At 44.4% G+C, this 18842-nt stretch overlaps 2 long non-coding RNA genes and 1 pseudogene across 3 annotated transcripts; 2 read left to right on the top strand and 1 right to left on the bottom strand.

The window, feature by feature from the left end:
* Positions 1-1108: 1108 nt before the first annotated feature.
* On the bottom strand, positions 1109-11479 carry LOC102546891 (uncharacterized). Of its 2 annotated transcripts, XR_005501169.2 has the most exons (4): positions 9290-11479; positions 8915-9162; positions 6166-6227; positions 1109-1255 (listed from the first exon to the last, which is right to left on the bottom strand). It is a non-coding gene; the product is annotated as an uncharacterized LOC102546891 (long non-coding RNA). The 2 variants fall into 2 exon arrangements; XR_010064375.1 differs by having other exon boundaries at positions 8915-11479.
* On the top strand, positions 9071-9168 carry LOC120101371 (small nucleolar RNA U13; annotated as a pseudogene).
* Positions 11438-12964, top strand: LOC134485944 (uncharacterized). Its single transcript, XR_010064376.1, has 2 exons — positions 11438-11965; positions 12691-12964. It is a non-coding gene; the product is annotated as an uncharacterized LOC134485944 (long non-coding RNA).
* The last annotated feature ends 5878 nt before the right edge of the window (positions 12965-18842 follow it).

The following is an 18842-nucleotide window of genomic DNA, read 5'->3' on the forward strand; positions in this document are numbered from 1 at the left end:
CAAATGTCGTGATACCAGTCCTGGTGACTAACTGCAAAGCAGTGCTCACTTTAAGAGAGGAACTGCTCCCACAGATTCTGGCCCAGGGCATAAAGCACTGCCCTATGAATTTTGAGTCCTTTCGGTTGCTAAGGAACTGAATGATGGACTCGTCCCCAGGCTTTCACATTTACTCCTGTAGGCTGTGTGACCCAGCAAAGTAACTTCGTGCTTCCCCATCACTTTGCTCATTTGTAAAATCAGAGCAGCAGCAGCAGCAGCAGCTACCTCACAGAGCAGCTTAGAAGGCTCATCGGGATACCAAAGCCACGTGCTCAGGTTCCTGCCTGTGCTTCGTAATGCACGGCCTTTATAATGACCAAGATAAGAAAGTGTTCCTTTTGTCTACATTTTTATTATGTGATTTCACACACTCTCAGGGGCTTAGATAAAATGGGGATGGGTCTGAAAAATGTATGTTTACCTAGATCTTCTTCTTGAACTTGCAGTTTATGCTTATACTTACACTGGAGCGTAAGAAAGCAGAAAGGCAATGAACTTCAAGGACCTCAGAAGACCTGGATACCCCAGCAACTGGCTAGGCACAAGGCAGAAGCCCTGTCTCTTCCTCTCAGGAGTCTTCAGCTCCAAGGATTTGCTTTGTTCTCATCCCATACCCCACCACCTTTCTCAACTTTCTCACTCACTCACCAGGCTCTAGAACCCATCTCCAGAGCCTGCTCCAGACTCCATACCTCTGAACTCGGATTTTCAGAGTGTTCAGATGAGTCTCCTCATTCACAGGTCTGGCTCACCAGCAGAAGGCCTCCATCCCAAATCCCATAGCTGTGGCATTGCAGAGTGAGATGCTTATGTGCTACCCAGAGTTAGCCTTCCCAACACCCCTGGACAGGACAAACACTACGAGCCTGCTAGCTTTGCTCTGCTACTCGCTTGCCTGGCACATAGAACCTTTTCTCTGAACCTTCGTTCAGGGATGCTTTTGTCTAACTGGATCACATTTATAACTTCAAGCCACACCCCTTCTCCCCACAGAGGGCAACTTGAAGGTATAGTCTGCTCTCCGTCTAGAGGCAGTAGGTGTCAAGAAGTCGTCACAATATTCAAATTAGGTCCATTCCTCTTTTATTCTGTGAGATTCTGCAACTTTTTGTCTTCAGTTTGTGAGGCAAATGTTAAGTTTAACCTTGGCTGTACCCCCAGCATCCAGCAAAGTTGCAAAACCAGGGAGGCAGAATTTAAAAGTTGTCTGCGTCTGTGTAGGAAAAAAACAAAGGAGAAAGGAAGAGCTCTTCAGGAACAAACAGCAGCAGCATAGTGTTTCAACTCCAGTATACATTAAATACTACCGCCGCAAAGAGCCTTGGCTGGTTCCGTAAGGACAGCGTCCTTGGGATACTGTCTGCTCTTAATAGTCGAAATAAATTTTGAGTTCCATGCCCATAAATTTCCTGCTGTTTAGAATGTGGGATTAGCTTCCTCAACCTGACTTTCCTTCTCTCAAATGGTGATGCCACATTATATATGAGATATAGCTGACAGGCACGGGGTATGTCCCTTCCAATCTGCCTCTCATCCACAGTATAACCTTAGCTACTTAGTGGAAAGGGGCCTAATTGTTTTATGGAAAAGCAGAATAAGAAGTACCTCAGAGGAGCCTTTGAGAGTACTGAGTTCCAATAATTTCTCCTCCCCAACAGTCCTTTCCCAATGGCCCAAATATCTATCTCTGTCAATCAGGGATTTAGTATTGGCACTAGAAACTCAATGAGACAGAAAATTAGGACTAGACCACAGTTTAGCAAGGACCATTAGTTTCTGAACGTGGTTCTCAGTAATCAGATAGCTTCAGCTTCAGACAGAATGAGCTCTTTGCACCAAAATTATATAATCACCATGCCCTTCTTATTTTCTGATAGACAGGCCTTCCAGATAGAACCCTGCTTCTCTTCTGTAGCATTTAGCTAAAGTCATAAGGAACAAATAGTCTTCTGCATTCTCTGTTAAATCAGTCACCAGCTTCCTATTGGATTCCCTATGCAAATGACCTGTGTTTCCAGGGCATATATATATATATAATTTGTGTGTGTGTGTGTATTATTTGTGTCATCACCAAAAATTACAGGCTGCAAACTTCCTGTCATGTAGTATGCTTTTATTATATATAAGTCCAGTGATACCATAGGTTAGCTTTAGATTTTAAGGGTTTTTTTCACTTGAAGCCCCACTTCTGGTACCAATTTCTGCTCTAATGAGAACTCTGGTCATATATTCAAAAGATCTAAAGTAAAAAAACAACTATGGATTTGTAATAGGGTTCTTTAAGTAGCATAACTGATAGAATGGATGCATATATAATAAATATATGTGGAATTTATTAGAGTGGCGCATATATATATATATATATATATATATATATATATATATATATATGATTTGTAGAGTGGCTCTAGGCTGTGGTCTAGTTAGTCCAACAATGCCTATCTACTAATGGAAATCCAAAGAATCAAGAATCCAGTAGCTCATAAAAACTGTATGGTATTGGTACAGAGACAGACAGGTAAATCAGTGAAACAGAATTGAAGACCTAGAAATGAACCCTCACACCTATAGCCACTTGATCTTTGACAAAGGAGCTAAAACCATCCAATGGAAGAAAGATAGCATTTTCAACAAATGGTGCTGGTTCAACTGGAGGTCAGCATGTAAAAGAATGCAAATCAATCCATTTTTATCACCATGTACAAAGCTTAAGTCCAAGTGGATCAAGGACCTCCACATCAAACCAGATACACTCAAACTAATAGAAGAAAAAGTAGGGAAGAGTCTCGAACACATGGGCACTGGGGAAATTTTCCTAACAAAACACCAATAGTTTATGCTCTAAGATCAAGAACTGACAAATGGGACCTCACAAAACTGCAAAGCTCTGTAAAACAAAAGACACTGTCATTAGGACAAAATGATTGGGAAAAGATCTTTACCAATTCTACATCTGATAGAGGGCTAATATCCAAAATATACAAAGAACTCAAGAAGTTAGACTCCAGAGAGCCAAATAACCTTATTAAAAAATGGGGTACAGAACTAAACAAAGAATTCACAGCTGAGGAATATCAAATGGCTGAGAAGCACCTAAAGAAATGTTCAACATCCTTAGTCATCAGGGAAATGCAAATCAAAACAACCCTGAGAAACCTCACACCAGTCAGAATGGCTAAGATCAAAAACTCAGGTGACAGCAAATGCTGGCGAGGATGTGGAGAAAGAGGAACACTCCTCCATTGTTGGTGGGATTGCAAACTGGTACAACCACTCTGAAAATCAGTCTGGAGGTTCCTCAGAAAATTGGACATTGAACTATCTGAGGACCCAGCTATACCTCTCTTGGGCATATACCCAAAAGATGCTCCAACATATAATAAAGACACATGCTCCACTATGTTCATAGCAGCCTTATTTATAATAGCCAGAATCTGGAAAGAACCAGATGCCCTTTAACAGAGGAATAGATTCAAAAAATGTGGTACATCTACACAATGGAATATTACTCAGCTATCAAAACAATGACTTCATGAAATTCATAGGCAAATGGAATGAACTAGAAAATATCATCCTGAGTGAGGTTACTCAATCACAGAAAAACACACATGATATGCATTCATTGATAAGTGGATATTAGCCCCAAAGCTCGAATTACCCAAGATGCAATCCACAGACCACAGGAAGTTCAGGAAGAAGGATGACCAAAATGCAGATGCTCCCACTCCTTCTTAAAAGGGAGAAAAATATGCATAGGAGGGGATATGGAAGCAAAGTTTAGAGCAGCGACTCAAGGAATGGCCATTCAGAGCCTGCCCCACATGTGGTCCATATATATACAGCCACCAAAACCAGATAAGATTGATGAAGCTAAAAAATGCATGCGGAAAGGGACTGGATATAGATTTCTCCTGAGAGACACATCCAGAGCATGTCAAATACAGAGGTCAATGCTGGCAGCAAACCACCAAACTGAGAACAGGACCTCCTTGGTGGGAATTAGAGGAGGGATTGAAAGAGTTGAAGGAGCTTGCAACCCCATAAAAACAACAATGCCAACCAACCAGAGCTCCCAGTAACAAACCACTACCGAAAGACTATACGTGGACTGACCCAGGGCTCCAACTGCATATGTAGCAGAGAATAGCCTTGTGGGGCACCAGAGGAAGGGGAAGCCCTTGGTCCTGCCAAGTTTGGACCCCCAGTGCAGGGGAATATGGGGGAGGGCAATAAAGGGGATGTATAGGGGAAATACCTGTATGGGGAAGGGGGAGGGGAAGGAATGGGGGCTTATGGACAGGAAACCAGGATGGGGAATAACCTTTGAAATGTAAGTAAAGAAATAAATAATAATAAATTTTAAAAAATAAGAATCTTACAATTGAATATATATATATATATATATATATATATATATGAATCTAGTAGCTCACTCCCTAAAGCTGGATGTCTCAGCTGGTCTTCAGTATATGCCAAATCCTGAAGAAGTAGGATCTAATGCCAATGAAGAAATGAACTTGCCAGCAAGGGTGAGGGCAACCAGGCAAAGAGCAAGAGCATCTTTCTTCTATGTCCTTTATACAGGCTGCCAACAGAACATGTGACCCAGATTTAGGGTGGATCTTCTCACCACAAATGATCTGGATTAAAGGTGGGTCTTCCCACTTAAAATCATTTAATTAAGAAAAAGTCCACAGAGGTATAGCCAGCCTCCTAGGTTTTAGTTAAGTACAGATGTGTGTGTGTGTGTGTGTGTGTGTGTGTGTGTGTGTGTGTGTGTGTGTGTGATGTTTAAGGAATCAGATACTGAAAGGCAGAACAAAGGCATCTCCTTTCCCTGTCCCAGCCTGTCTATGTCTCTTTCAGAGACTCAGGATAGTGATTTGGTTTCCAATCTTCTTCTTTTCAAGTCTTTTAGGAGGACAGTAGGGGTGGCATCTTGCTGCTTTCTCAGCAATTTACCTGTCTACCTGTGGTACCTGAGAGCTAACGCAGCCACCTAAAAGACAGCCTCATACCGTGGTCCAGATGTGGCTGGACATCCTGGGAAGCTTGCGTGGCTGACACTCACCAAAGACAGACATTGGCTGACATCCACTTATTAGAACCCGGCTGCATGCACAAACTGCCAGTTAGCCAGCATACTGTTGTTTCTGACAGTTGTCCCTGTCTAGTCAGCACTGGCACTCACGTGAGAACCGTGCAGTCTGTAATTCTGTCCTGTTTCTTTAATTATGAGCATCTAAGAATTCACCACAAAATATACATAGCAGAGTGCCTCAGTATCTCTCTGGGCACATGTATATATTTATTTCATCTCATGGAATCTAATGTCAAGCAAACCTTGTTATATTCCAATCTGAAATGATCATCTCTCCACATCCCAGCCCTCCTTCTCTGGCCATGACTGATTTCAGTAGGTGGCACCATCAACCCTGTGGTTATCCAAATATAATGAGTGCTTTGCCCTTTGCTATTTCTTTTACTCCATGCCTTATATCTAAATAAACATCAAGTCTTATTGATTTTTGCCTCCCAAATATCTGCTGAGTCCATCTCATTCTGTGCAACCCTCCAGCACTATCTTGGATCAGGCAATTATACTCTTGACTAGTTTACCCTAACAGTCTTTTAACTGATCTCCCTTTGCTTGTCTTTCTCCTTCCATGCATTTCCTATACGGCATCCAGACAAACCTGATTATGTGAACTCCTGCTTAAAACCTTCCTATAGCACTCCAGTGGTGTTCCAGCCCCTCTATGATGTGACTTCTGCCTACTTTTCTAGCCTTCCTGTTTGGCTTCACTCTTAGAAAGACCCTTTCTGAAGAGTTTTTCAGCTCCCAGAATACCACTACCTCTTTAGATACACCATGCCCACACTTGACCTATCTTCAGCACATGGGAAGAAGAGGCAAGAAGGATCAAGAATTCAAGATCATCATACCAAGTTCAAGACCATTCTGGGCAACATCAAACCTTGTCTTCCCCAACCCAAAAAATGAGAGGAAGATAATAAATACATAGTAATACTAAGAACCCCTTTATTGTTATACTTGACACATATGTCATTAATATTATAAAAGAAAGCATTTATGTGCACACACACATATGTATAACCTACCCATATAGATACTTCTTCATCATACGGTGACTGCTCGTGTCTGTGTGGGGCCTTCTTTTTTTCTGTGAAAGATTCAAATAGTATGTTTTTTTGGTCATCCCCAAAGTATTTCAGCCCTGACACAATGTTAAGAAAAAAGTAAGGAAGAAACAACACTCTTATTTACTTAAATGTGCTTTAAATCTATTAAGTGTCTTATCTGTTAGCAAGTGGCTGTACTTGGTTCTTTTGGGGGGAAATGCCATAGTTGGTAAGCAGGTCCCCATCTCTGGTAGCAGAGAAAGGACAAGAAGCACTGTGCTCTAGAGAAAGATTGCTATGAGGGGTGAAATCTGAGACCCTAACTCAGAAAATGTTGAAGATGTTAGGAAGAGAGCCTGTTCCAGGACCTTACAACTGCCACTTGGACACAAGCAAAGGGGTAACTTTGTTCTTACCATTACTGTAGGTATTATAGTCCTTAAGTGGTGATTTATAATGTTCCTAATGGCAGCGTGGCTAGAGCTGAGTGGGGATTAGGTACAACACAGCGGGCTCAGTAAGTAGCTCAAAAATCATTGGCCAGGGAAAAGTTAGGTACAGGGTGACCTGATTTTCTTGAGAACAGCATGACAAGGTAGGCCAAGCAGAGGGAGGAAATCGAGGGTCAGGGTGGCTGACAGAATAAATGCAGAATGGATTAAACAGCAGCTGCCCGAGAAGGGTAAGGTTCGTTGGTCTCACAGCACGATTCCCACCATCTGTATTCCATCAGCGCCTCTCAGAGCCTCCCCACCTAATCAATAAGACACCCTCCCCCGCTATTGTTGTTTTTATTACTATTATAGTGCTAGGAAATCAGAGCAGTTAGTAACAAAAAATGCTTCACATGCAGGGGTGGACAGCCTCAGGGAAAAGACATTCATTAAATTAGGTTATGTCCAGGAAATGCAAGCACTGGCAGGTGTGTGGTGACAGTGCGTGGTGACAGATGCAAGCCCTCCGTTTGTATTAGCAGTTGTTCAGATAGGAGAAGAAAGGCAACACAGGTTTACCAACAGACAGGTTTGCCCATAGGTAGATAGCCAGCAGGCTGAAGTTCCTCTGCTGGGTCCAATGCTGAGAGCTGAATTAAAGCTTCCTAAATGCTGACATGATAGTTCTACAGATAAACATGAGTTTGCCTAATTGATCCAACCACAAGTTAAATTTAAGGCTGTGTCTCTCAGCGTTATGCTCGAAGCCACTTTCCCATCAGCCTCTCCAGGACTGTTACCACATTCCGGAGCTGCAAGCTCTCTCAGCTCTGACTGTCACTGTCACCTGTCTCCATGCTGTCTCCTGCTCACTCCTGCCACTCTTCACCATTTCCTCTCCTCTGGAGATCACTGCAAAGGCCGGTTAACCAGCCTACTCTCTCGTCCCCTTGCGATAGTATGATATATACATTTTGTTTTCCTACCACAGATCCTGGCTTGCAGCTCCTGTAATAACCCATGTTATGTTCCTGAAGGACTAGCACACTGACCATGTGGTTTTGTTGAAGCATAATAATTGGCATCTCATCCTTACTGGCTGAAGAGATTTCAGGGCAATAAAAGCGGGGGTGGGAGGAGGTCTTTCTTTTACAGCACAGAAAGTAGTTTGGAACCTTGCAAGTGACCCAGAGAACATTCCTTTTCCCTCTAACCCACTTCTTTTCCTATGCAAGGCAAGCCATTAAAGTTAGAATTTCCCTTCACCAAAGAGGATCATAGGCCTTTCTGCCTCAGAACTGGCCATATAGGAATTCTGTAGCAGCTGTGCATGCCATGTTTATTTCAGAAGGGGCCCTGCCCTAAGCCCTGAAGGAAGGAACATTGCATAGAGAAGCTGAGAGGTTCTGGAGACACATCCCATCCCTATTGTTTGTTAGCATGAGGTCCTATGGTGTCCAATCACCTTCCCACATTGGCATCCATGTTTCAGTTCCATGTTTCCAAAGACATCTCTACTAAACCCGAAGGATAGGCTTGCACCTGGCATCTCTGCTAGGGACACTCCTGAGGCACAAGCCCTATAGACTGTGAGATCTGCTGCTATGGCCAAGCTGATAGCATTGGAACTGAACTAACTTAGAGGACTTCCCGTTAGCCGCACCCCAGGGGTGATCGCTGCTGGCCAGTGAAAGGAAAGCCCTGCACGAGGGTCTGTACTGAGAGCAGGCCATAGGTGAAACTGGGTTTGAGGTTTGCTTTCCTTATCAAATCAGACCCTGCAGTTCATTATCCCCACACAGCGGAGTCTTATCGTAAAGTATTCTAGGCTGTGTTTAGGGGGAAGGGCTCTGGAAAGATGGTTCAGTTAAGAGTTTGTTCTGCTCTTACGGAGGACATGAGTTCAGTTCTTAGCACCAACATCTGGCAGCTCACAACTGCCTGTAAATCCAGATCCAAGGGATCTCACACTTTATTCTTGACTTCGTGGGCTCTGCCCCCATGGGCACACATCCACACCCCCACACTCCCAACCACATCCACACCCTATATTTAAAAAGAAATAAAACTGACAAAAGAAAAAGAGCCTCAACTATTAGGGAGAATCTGAAACCCCAATTACTTGTGTGTGTTTGTTTGTTTGTTTGTTTTGTGGAATACACCAAAGAAAATCTCAGACATAATACATCACATAAATATCCCTGCATTTTGTATCTCCAGCTTCTACAGGTTTTAACCTAAAACTCGTGGTATCGTTGCACCTAACAAAATAAATAATAATACTGAATACTGACCTCTATTCGGATTTCCTGAGTTTGTTCTAAAGAGGTTTTATAAGGATGTAATGAGATGGGCCGTCGTGCTCGGTTCTGTCCCTCGGCGTCCTTTATTCTGTGACATCTCTCTTCCCATGCTTTCATGTCATTGTTCCCTTTGAAATATAAACTGAGATACTTTTTGTGATTCATAAATGTGAGTTCTCATGTCACTGTGAGGGATAGGCTTCTCCCAAACTGTGTTAAAATGTCAGGACATTACCTGTCTGATACATAAAAGAGGAAAGAAATAATATATAAATCATATCTGGTAAGTCCGGGCTTCATTCCCACAAGAGACTTGCCTTGCAAATAGGATAACAGACCAAACTGTAGCCACGCCCCCAGCCCCACCTGATTGATTGATCACTGCAAGGCCACCTCTCAACAGCCTCTTAGCGCTGATTCAGTCCAGTTCATCCTAAGCTGTTTTTACCCAGAATTCTGTTCTTCCCTTTCCAGCTCCCCAGAATGCTTCATCCTCTCTGTTCCTGTGGAAACAGCTCCCTGCCCAGGTGCGGGATGGGAGATAGATGACTTCACTGACATGTTATAGATTTGCTCTTCTTCCCCCAGGCCGCCCTCCATCACATCACCTTGTTCCCATTTCTTCATGGAGTTTATTACTGTGTGAAATTATATTCTCCTTAATGCATTTGCTTCCTGGTGTAATGGGATGTTAGTGGTTCTTTCACGAAATACTGAAAAGATAGATGTGAAATATCAAGGCTAGGCAACCATTTTTAAAAAAGGAAATGGTCACAGATCTTTTCTGGGTTCTTGGTGTGTGTGTGTATGTATGTATGTGTGTATGTATGTATGTATGTATGTATGTATGTATGTATGTATGTGTATCCACAGAGTTGAGGGCATCCTGGAGCTGGTGTTACAGGCAGTTGTTGGCCACTGGAGACGCTGGAACCCAAGCTCTGGGTTTTTGGGAAGAACAGTAAGCATTCTCATCTGATGAGCCATCTCTCCAGTCCCTCATTTCAGTTTTTAAACTTAGGCTCTTTTACCGATTTAAAGTGTCCAAAGAGTTGTCCATCATCTACAATGGGCAGGACAACCATGGTCTGGGGCCCACACTTCCCCAGCAGAACAAATCCCTACCCTGAGCAGACGTTAAACTCTCAATAGAAACCGAAAGCAAGCTCTGTTCTGAAGTTACACAGCAAAGTACTCAGCCCAACTTGTTTAGCACGGGAACCTCACAAGACTCTGCCGCCGCAACATTGTATCAGGAAAGCTAAAATGAAGGTCTAGTGTCCCATAAAGATTGATCAATGGACTCGATTCCCAGGGATGACCTTCCAATAGCAGAACTTGTGCTTTAAGGTCCATCCAAGGTTTTTAGATACATTGTTGTGACAGCACCACACAGTTTGATAGGGTTGACACAAAACTGTATTTCTTGTACGTGAAAGATTTAAAATAACATCCTGAGCTGTTCTCTTCCAGCAGTGGCTCAGGGTCCAGATTCCTTCTATGTCACCACAGTGTCCTCATAGGTATCATGTGGTTTCCAAAGTTGCTGGAGAGGAAGGCACAGCTGAGATTCATCTCCAGCTGAGAAATGACACAGCCCCCAGGCCTTCTTTTATGTTTTTAGCCAGATCAAGTCTTTTGTACCTAGCTGGAGAGAACTTGGAGTATTTTGGTGTCTGGCTAGTTTGTTTCCCACAGTACTTCTAACTATGGAAACAGAGCACTTGGTAGTCAATTAGCATCCACCACAGTGGCCACCTAGGAGGACTGGAGAGGCAGTTGGTGGTTAAGTCCTTACAGAGGACCCGAGTTGGAGTCCTAGCACTCACATCAGGTGTTTCACAGTTGCCTGTGACTCCAGTCCCAGGTGATTCAATGTCCTGTTCTGGCCTCTGCAGACGTCATCTATTCTCATGTGTACAAACCCATACTCAGACATAGACATATACACATAACTTAAAAATTAAAAAAAAATTAATGTTATTCTCCAAGTAGAATTGAACCCAGGCCATGGACTTCAGCTAAGTGCAGACTCATCTCTCTGGAGCCAGTTGTTACTTAGTGTAGCTCTCCCGAAAAGTTCTACTGTCTATAAAATCCCTGGCAATTCACCAAAAGTCTTAGGACCAAACAGCCACCTGCTACATACATCAGGAAGGATGTATATGCTTGCTCTGCAAAGAAAGAAGATTATATTCACTGTCATGGCTGGTCCCATAGCCAAGCACAGATTCCATGTGCTAAGACTCTTTGCTTTTATTCATCCTGGTGGGAGTGAACACCTCTGCCTCTAAAAGTCCTGTTTCTTCCATTATGTTTTGCTGCCTGATGACCAGTCCAAGGTCACATAGCTTGGTCCAGTTGCAGAGCTGGGGTCAGAGCCCACTGTCCTGTCACCGGGTGCAGAGCTGGGGTCAGAGCCCACTGTCCTGTCACCGGGTGCAGAGCTGGGGTCAGAGCCCACTGTCCTGTCACCGGGTGCAGAGCTGGGGTCAGAGCCCACTGTCCTGTTACCGGGTGCAGAGCTGGGGTCAGAGCCCACTGTCCTGTCACCGGGTGCAGAGCTGGGGTCAGAGCCCACTGTCCTGTCACCGGGTGCAGAGCTGGGGTCAGAGCCCACTGTCCTGTCACCAGGTGCAGAGCTGGGGTCAGAGCCCACTGTCTCGTCAGCCTTTGTATCACACCTATTCAAGATTTTCACAAACCAGTTGCTAACCCTGCCACTCAATCCCCAGACATCTCCTTTTTTCTTAATTCAAACCTCGTTTTCCTTGTCCTGGTGTCCTGAAGGCTCCCCACATCTCAATACCACCCAAAGCTTCGTCACTGACTCTCAAACCACAGCTCCCCTGGGAAGCCCCTCCTACCAGTCAGCAGTCCCACTCACTCTTCCTCTTTGGTTCACACCTGAAATTTTTTTCTATGCAGAATATGGGAACCAAGAAGCATCTGGAGACCAAGAACCAAGTTTGCTGCCCTATCTCAGCAGACCTCTGTTTTCAAAGAGGAAGCCAGTGGCCTGAGAGCTGCTGTTGTCTGACGGTATGAAGAAAGCAGGCATTATGTACTGTCTTAGTTAGCACCACCATTGCTGTGGTGAACACCATGGTCAAAGCAAGCTGGGGAGGAAAGGGTTTGTTTGGATCACGGTCTCATATGACTGGTCGTTACCAACGGAGGTCAGCACAGGAACTCAAGCAGGGCAGGAACCTGGAGGCAGGAGCTGATGCAGAGTTCATGAAGGGGTGCTGCTTACTGGCTTGTGCCCCATGGCTTGCTCAGTCTGCTTTCTTATAGAGCCCAGGGTCACCAGCCCAGGGATGGCACCACCCACAGTAAGCTGGGTCCTCCCTCATTGATTACTAATTGATAAAATGACTTACATCCAGTTTCTATGGAGGTATTTTTTCAATTGGGTTTCCTTTTCTAGCTTGTGTCAAGTTCACATAAAACTAGCCAGTGGCTATACCCACCTCTTCTGTGTCTTCAGACCCTCTTGGCCTTATCCTGCCCTCAGCAATAGACACTCCTTTCTTGGCCGAGACTGTCTTTACACACACACACACACACACACACACACACACACACACACACACACACACACACACACCTCTGATCACCATCACCTCTGCACTGCTTTTCGTCTAAGATTCCCCACCCTTACCAGGGGAAACCTAGAACCAGGAAGGTTAACTATGGGAGGGCAAACCTCTGGCCAAGGAAGGATGGGGGTTAACAAGTGCCTTTTGTGTTTCTTCTGGCTACAGTTCCAGGATCCACCGTTTCTCACATCACACAAACAAGTACCCAGGAAGCAACTCTGTCAATAGTGTGCCTTTGGAGTTTTCCATATTCACCCCCTCTGGCTCTGGCTTGTGATGTATAATTCCCACTCATCAATCAGATCCTCAGCAAAGTCTTTCTCCAAACTTCTTCTGACCAGGAAAGCCAGATTCAGGCCTCCCAGACGTGTCCCACGGGAGAGTGTCTCCATTCGCCATTCCTCCCAGCTCTGTCAATTCAGCATATAACAGTTCAGAACCAAGTGAGACCTGTTTCTTACTTGAAGACCCCTTGAGATTTCGACTTGGTAATCCCTTGGAGATGGCTCCTATTAGCCAGAGGATGCTGGTCTGTTCAGATACCACAGAAAATATAACTGTTAGATAGGTTCACCTACCCAGAATAAGAAGCTTGAGTGATTGCATGAAGCCAGAAAAGTTCTTCAGTGAGCAGAGACCCCCCCACCAGCAGTTCTAGAGGCTTCTCAGCATCTTAACCCCTCTCTGTGCAGAGTAGTTTGGGGCCTCTTACCAGAAGCTGGGGACAGTTCAATGGCAAGTGACTTGGCTCCCTTTTCTTTTTTTTTTTTTTTTTTTTTTTTTTTTCTTTTTTCTTTTTTTCGGAGCTGGGGACCGAACCCAGGGCCTTGCGCTTCCTAGGCAAGTGCTCTACCACTGAGCTAAATCCCCAACCCCAACTTGGCTCCCTTTTCAAAAGTGGACGCTGCTGTGTGGCCCAGCGGTAGAGCGTTTATCTAGCACGTATAAAGGCCTGAGTTCAAACACTATAAAACAGAAAGAAAAAGGGACAGTATTTAGTGGGGTATCATATGTGTTTTCCCCTGTCACGCTCCAATTTTTATGTTTCTGTGCAATTCTTTTGTTTTTATTGTTATTATTATTATAACAAGAGCAATATTTGGAAAAAAGATTAACATGGTTTTCTCTCTTGCTTCCAGTGGATCTGACCTTTCTTCCATGCTCGGTTCCAAGTATCCATCTGTCTGGGGAAAGATTAAATTGTTACAGAATGATTCAAAAAGAAATAAGAAGTTAATATTCTGCTATTGACATTTAAAATGAGGTTTCTCTGCAAGGCACTAATCTTTGAATCCAGTCTATTACCCTGAGAGACAGAGAATTGAGATTGTCTAAAAGAACAGAGTGAGAGGCACGGAATCCGGCCCAGTCGGTGGTCTGTTACCTGTCGGTGAGCGACTTTAGGCAAGTTACCAAGTTTCTTTCTCTAAGACTCAGTCTCCTCATCTATGAGATGGGAGAAACAGGAGTACCTAGCCCAGAGGGTTGTTTAAAAAACAAAAAACAGCTACCCCGTATAAAGTGTGTGGTCAACAGACACTTGCTTACTTTCTTTAGATGCCAGAGCTGTGACATTTAGAAAAGCGTTAAAAACATAATAAACATTCCGTAAACACAGACCACCCTTTCCAGAATTCCTTTCCCCAGCCCTTTAGTGTCTCAAGCAGTGGCTCTCCAAGCACTGTACAGTGAAAAAGCTAAGTCTACAGCAGATGCTATGACAATTGAGCTCCATGTTGATGAGTGCTGGAATATTGATTAGGTTAGATGAAGGGAGGCCCAGGAGCTGGGAGTGTGGCGCCAGTGCCTGAGGTGGGAAAGGTGAACTGAGCACAAGCAGACATCAGTCTCCAGGGCAGTGTGACCACTGCCGGGATTTCCTCACCATGACCTTGAGACTCGAATCAGAAGAAGCTCTCTCTCTTCCTTAAGTGACCTCTGTCAGTCACAGCAGCAAGAAATATAACAACACTAAGGAGATGTGAGGGAAGTCTTTCCTTCTGGTCCTGAGGGGCTGTAGAAAAATGAAGTGAGACAGAGAGAGGCAGGAAAACACCCATCATACACATCACACACAGAAAGCATATACCACACGGTATACCATACACACAATAATACACACATATAACACATACCATATATAATATAATAAATGCAGCCCATATACCACAACCTAACATACATACACCATATACACATAGCACATGCACCATATATCTCAGATACCATGTATCACACATGCCACATACATACCATACACCACTCATGCACATACTATACCAAACAAACATGTCATAAACTGCACATGTGCATGCCCTGCACACATATCAGCAATATGTATATATATATGTATATATATATTACATACATACCACATACTACATATACCACATATTCACAGGCATGTACCAGACATCAAATGACATAACACACACACATACACACACACACACACACACACACACACACACACACACACACACAGCATCCCATATACTATAGGACTAAGCTTCTGAAATAACCAGAATATGGAAAGCCCTACGGCTGTTGAGACTTCACGTGGCAAAGCTTGGACAGGAGAACAGCACAGCCTGCCCAGCAGGAGGGTCTACTCGGTTTTCTTACACTCCTCTCAGTCCCAGATCCTTCTTGGAGCTGCAGCAAAGGAGAAGACCACAGAATAGGCAGGACACAGGAACCAGATGAAAATTCACCCCCACCTCCCACCCAGCAAGCCAGCCTGAAGTCAGTCAGGGGATACTGTAGGGGCCCTGCCAAGCTGAGCGAGACCAGATCACAAGTCCCTCTAGCTGCCAACTTCAGAAATGCATGCGATGACCAGGACTAGTGACCCAAGATGGAGGCCAGAGACTCCGGAAACCCAGGGCTCTGGCACGTGATTCAGGAGGAGTGGCAGGTCGCCATGAGTGAGGGGCAAGCTCAGAAGGCTGGGAGAGCAAGCATTTCTACACAGCAAGGTTGACTGTATCCTACAGGTGTTGCCTAGCTTGTTGTCTTGTTGTGAACTGAATCTAGATTTTGCCGCCAGCTACCCCAAGGCTAGAGAAAAACTAGATCCCAATTCTCTGTAGATTTCCAAGGCATTTGTTTATGACCTTGATACAGCTTGTGCTGTTATTTCAGTGGATACAATCCTGTTTCCAGGAATCGCCCTCCCCACCTACAGAGCCATCCGACAAACAGAGGCCCCCTTTAGCCCAATAGATTCTCAGAGTGGACACGTGGCTCAAAGCCATCCGAACATCTGAAAATTAGAGGCAAGAAAGATGAGCTATTCGATTCTAACACACATTCTTGAGCCTTTTCCAGAGCAAAGATTCCCACAGTGGGGATCTCAGCTCCCTGCTGTCTCCCACCTCCCTAAATGCAAGTGTGCATGTGAGCGTTTTGTATGCAATGAACTTTGCATTTGTGCCATGCACTTTAGATGCAACAAAAACTATTTTCATGTAACTGGCTAAATCATCACTAGGGTTACTAAGTTAGAATACTGAAAGGAAAATGATTATTGTAAGAGTCCCCTAAGAACTCTAATTTGGTATTCTGCTAAGTGCCACAGCTGGCGAGGAGGGACTCCCTCCCTGTGTGCAGGCTCACAGATAGCTGGAACTCCTACAGTTTGGGGTAATGGCATATTATTGTCAGTGCTTCAGACAGTGTTGTTTTGAATCAGCTGTGAGCTTCGGTAGGTTAATGGCATTGGCCTTCAATTAAAATTTGCATTCACTATAAATCTCTGTGAATTTGGCTTTGTGTTTATTTACCTTTATAATTTTCAGTTTAATTTGTTTTAGTTGTTTTGTATCTTGATCTTTTGGGCCAATAATTTGTTAATGACTAGAGTTTGAGACCACTATGTTTCAAATAAGGATCTACCTGCCCCACGAACGCATATGTGTATATCTCCCTCTTTACAACTGGATTAATATGGTGATAATTTAAGTAGCATGAAAAAAATTTTCACCTCTGAAATTTTGGGGTGATTGAAAGGTCTCAAGGCTTGTGTTGTTCTTCAGTGGGTCACAATGAGAAATTCAAGGCCTCTGTTCTCAATGGAGGACTCACCAATCCCTGATCATGAAGATCTGCCCTGACTCTCCTTCTTGCAGACACCTCATTAGTCAGCTAATGACGATGCTGTAGTCAATGAGGAATATATACATGATGATGCACCCACTGGGTTATAATGGAGCTGACGAATTCTCATTGCCTAGAGTGATCACTGATCTCAGTTGTCAACTCGATTGGATCTGGAGGCAACTAAAAGATGGGCTGCAGGGCACAGACATTTCTTGGTCACAATACCTGCAGCAGGAAGACCCATTCTAAGTGTGACAGCAAGGACAGCAGGAGGCCCAGGGGAAAGCACTGCTTTTGTCTGCTTGCCTTTGTATCTTGCTGCTGGTTTATTTAGTCTGCTGCTGCTGCTGCTGCGTTCCTACCCTCCTTTGCTCACAACAGTATCCACTTTGGGATTCCAACATGGACTAAAGACCAGTGACTCCTCCAGGCCTTCAGCACCAGGTTGGGACTACTGAAGCATCAGCCTTATTGGCTAAGCAGCTACCAGGTTTGGGTGAAAACAACCAGTACTAAACTATGCAGACCACATCATGTAAGCCAGTCAATAACTCCTCTTTCAATATGTCTCCAGTCAATATCAATACTCCTCTTTTAAAGTGCATTTATTCCATCCGTTTGTTTCCTCTAGAAAACCCTGACTAATACACACTGAGTGTTAGACTCCAGGTCAGACTAGTACCCAGGCCACACTTGCTGCGGCCCTTCCCTCTCAGACACAAGACAGGCACCTACTGAGGGCAATGTCTGTGAATCTTTCTGTATTCCTCACCTGGAAAAGTGAGTTTGCATCAAGAGGAATATTGGTGGCCACATACTCTGCTCTCTACCCTCTTCCCTGCCTCCTGTCTGGGAATTAGAAAACCTGGCCCAGGTCCTGTTGTGAAATATGCACACACACACACCCCTCAGCTGTTAGAAGAGACCCTACTTTTGGCACACAGGCTGCCCCTACACTCCAATTCCTGTCTTGAGAGTACCTAACATGTTATCTTTCTCTGGTGCTAAGATCAGAGCTCACCTTCAGAACCCCTGCCATGCTATTTTCTGTCTGTCTGACTGACTGACTGACTGACTGACTGACTGACTGACCTTTCACTATGGTGGCAAAGTTCAACTCATTATTGGTGCATCTGTGGCATAAACTCACTTGCTGTGCTGTTGGTCATATGCAAGTGTGGCACAGACAGTTACATACAGACCGGTGCACTTGATAATGATGACAAGTGTCGGCTCGTGTACTCCCTGTGCCGACTGTATGTGATACAGGAGTGAGGAAGGAGCAAGGAGTGGGAGGAGTTTGCAAAGATAGCAGGGAGCAAGTGGGGTACATGGGTGCAGAGGAATGTGAGGCCTTCTGCTGTGTGCAGAAACCACAAAGGAATGGCGCCTCTATTCGGTGTTAGCCAGGGCCACACCATTTTTGTGAGGCTCCTCCATTTTTAGTTGAACTGGAACAACTTCTGAAACTGCAGACATTTGGTTTTCAGGACTAAAGTAACTTACTTTTCTAGTTTTTCACCTGCCCACCCTCATAACTGACTCAGGCAGAGCAAGCACGTGCTGTGGCTCCTTATTAACAATGCAGCTCAGGAATTTTTCCCCTTCCTCTGCAAAGGGACTTCCACCCTGTCACAGGGACCTGCTCTCTCCTCATAGCTTCCATCACGCTGTCTGTTTGTCTGTCTGTCTGTCTTTGGAGTTAAAACTCTTCTAATATGTCTCTTACCCCAAAGCACAATCTGCCTCAGTGTTTCTGTGAAGCCTGAACTTGAGACCTTTCATCCAGACTAGGCTGGACTAATCCCACTCAGGCTCACCCGTTCTCCCTAAGCAGCCATAGTGCCTACATTATACCCTGATTTACCATCGCATTTTCATCCGTCTTTGATAAGATTTTGGGTGCTTCCAAATTTGTGAATATTACATAACAGAAAAATCCCCTATTATTCCCACAGGTAAGCACAAACACGGAAGGGTTCTGTTGTTGTTGTTGTTGTTGTTGTTGTTGTTGTTTGTTTGTTTGTTTGTTTGGTTTTGAAACAAGGTCTTACGAGTCCCAAACGGGTTTTGACTCTGGAAACTTGTTATGTAGACAAGAATGATCAGGAACTCCTGGTCTGTCTGTCTGCCTCCACCTCTAAAGTTGTGCGATTACAGTTGTGCACATCTGGTTGACACAGCACCAGGGAGCACGCCCAAAGCTCCCTGCATGC

This window comes from Rattus norvegicus, chromosome 2, assembly GCF_036323735.1.
Source record: "Rattus norvegicus strain BN/NHsdMcwi chromosome 2, GRCr8, whole genome shotgun sequence".
Lineage (NCBI taxonomy): Eukaryota > Metazoa > Chordata > Mammalia > Rodentia > Muridae > Rattus > Rattus norvegicus.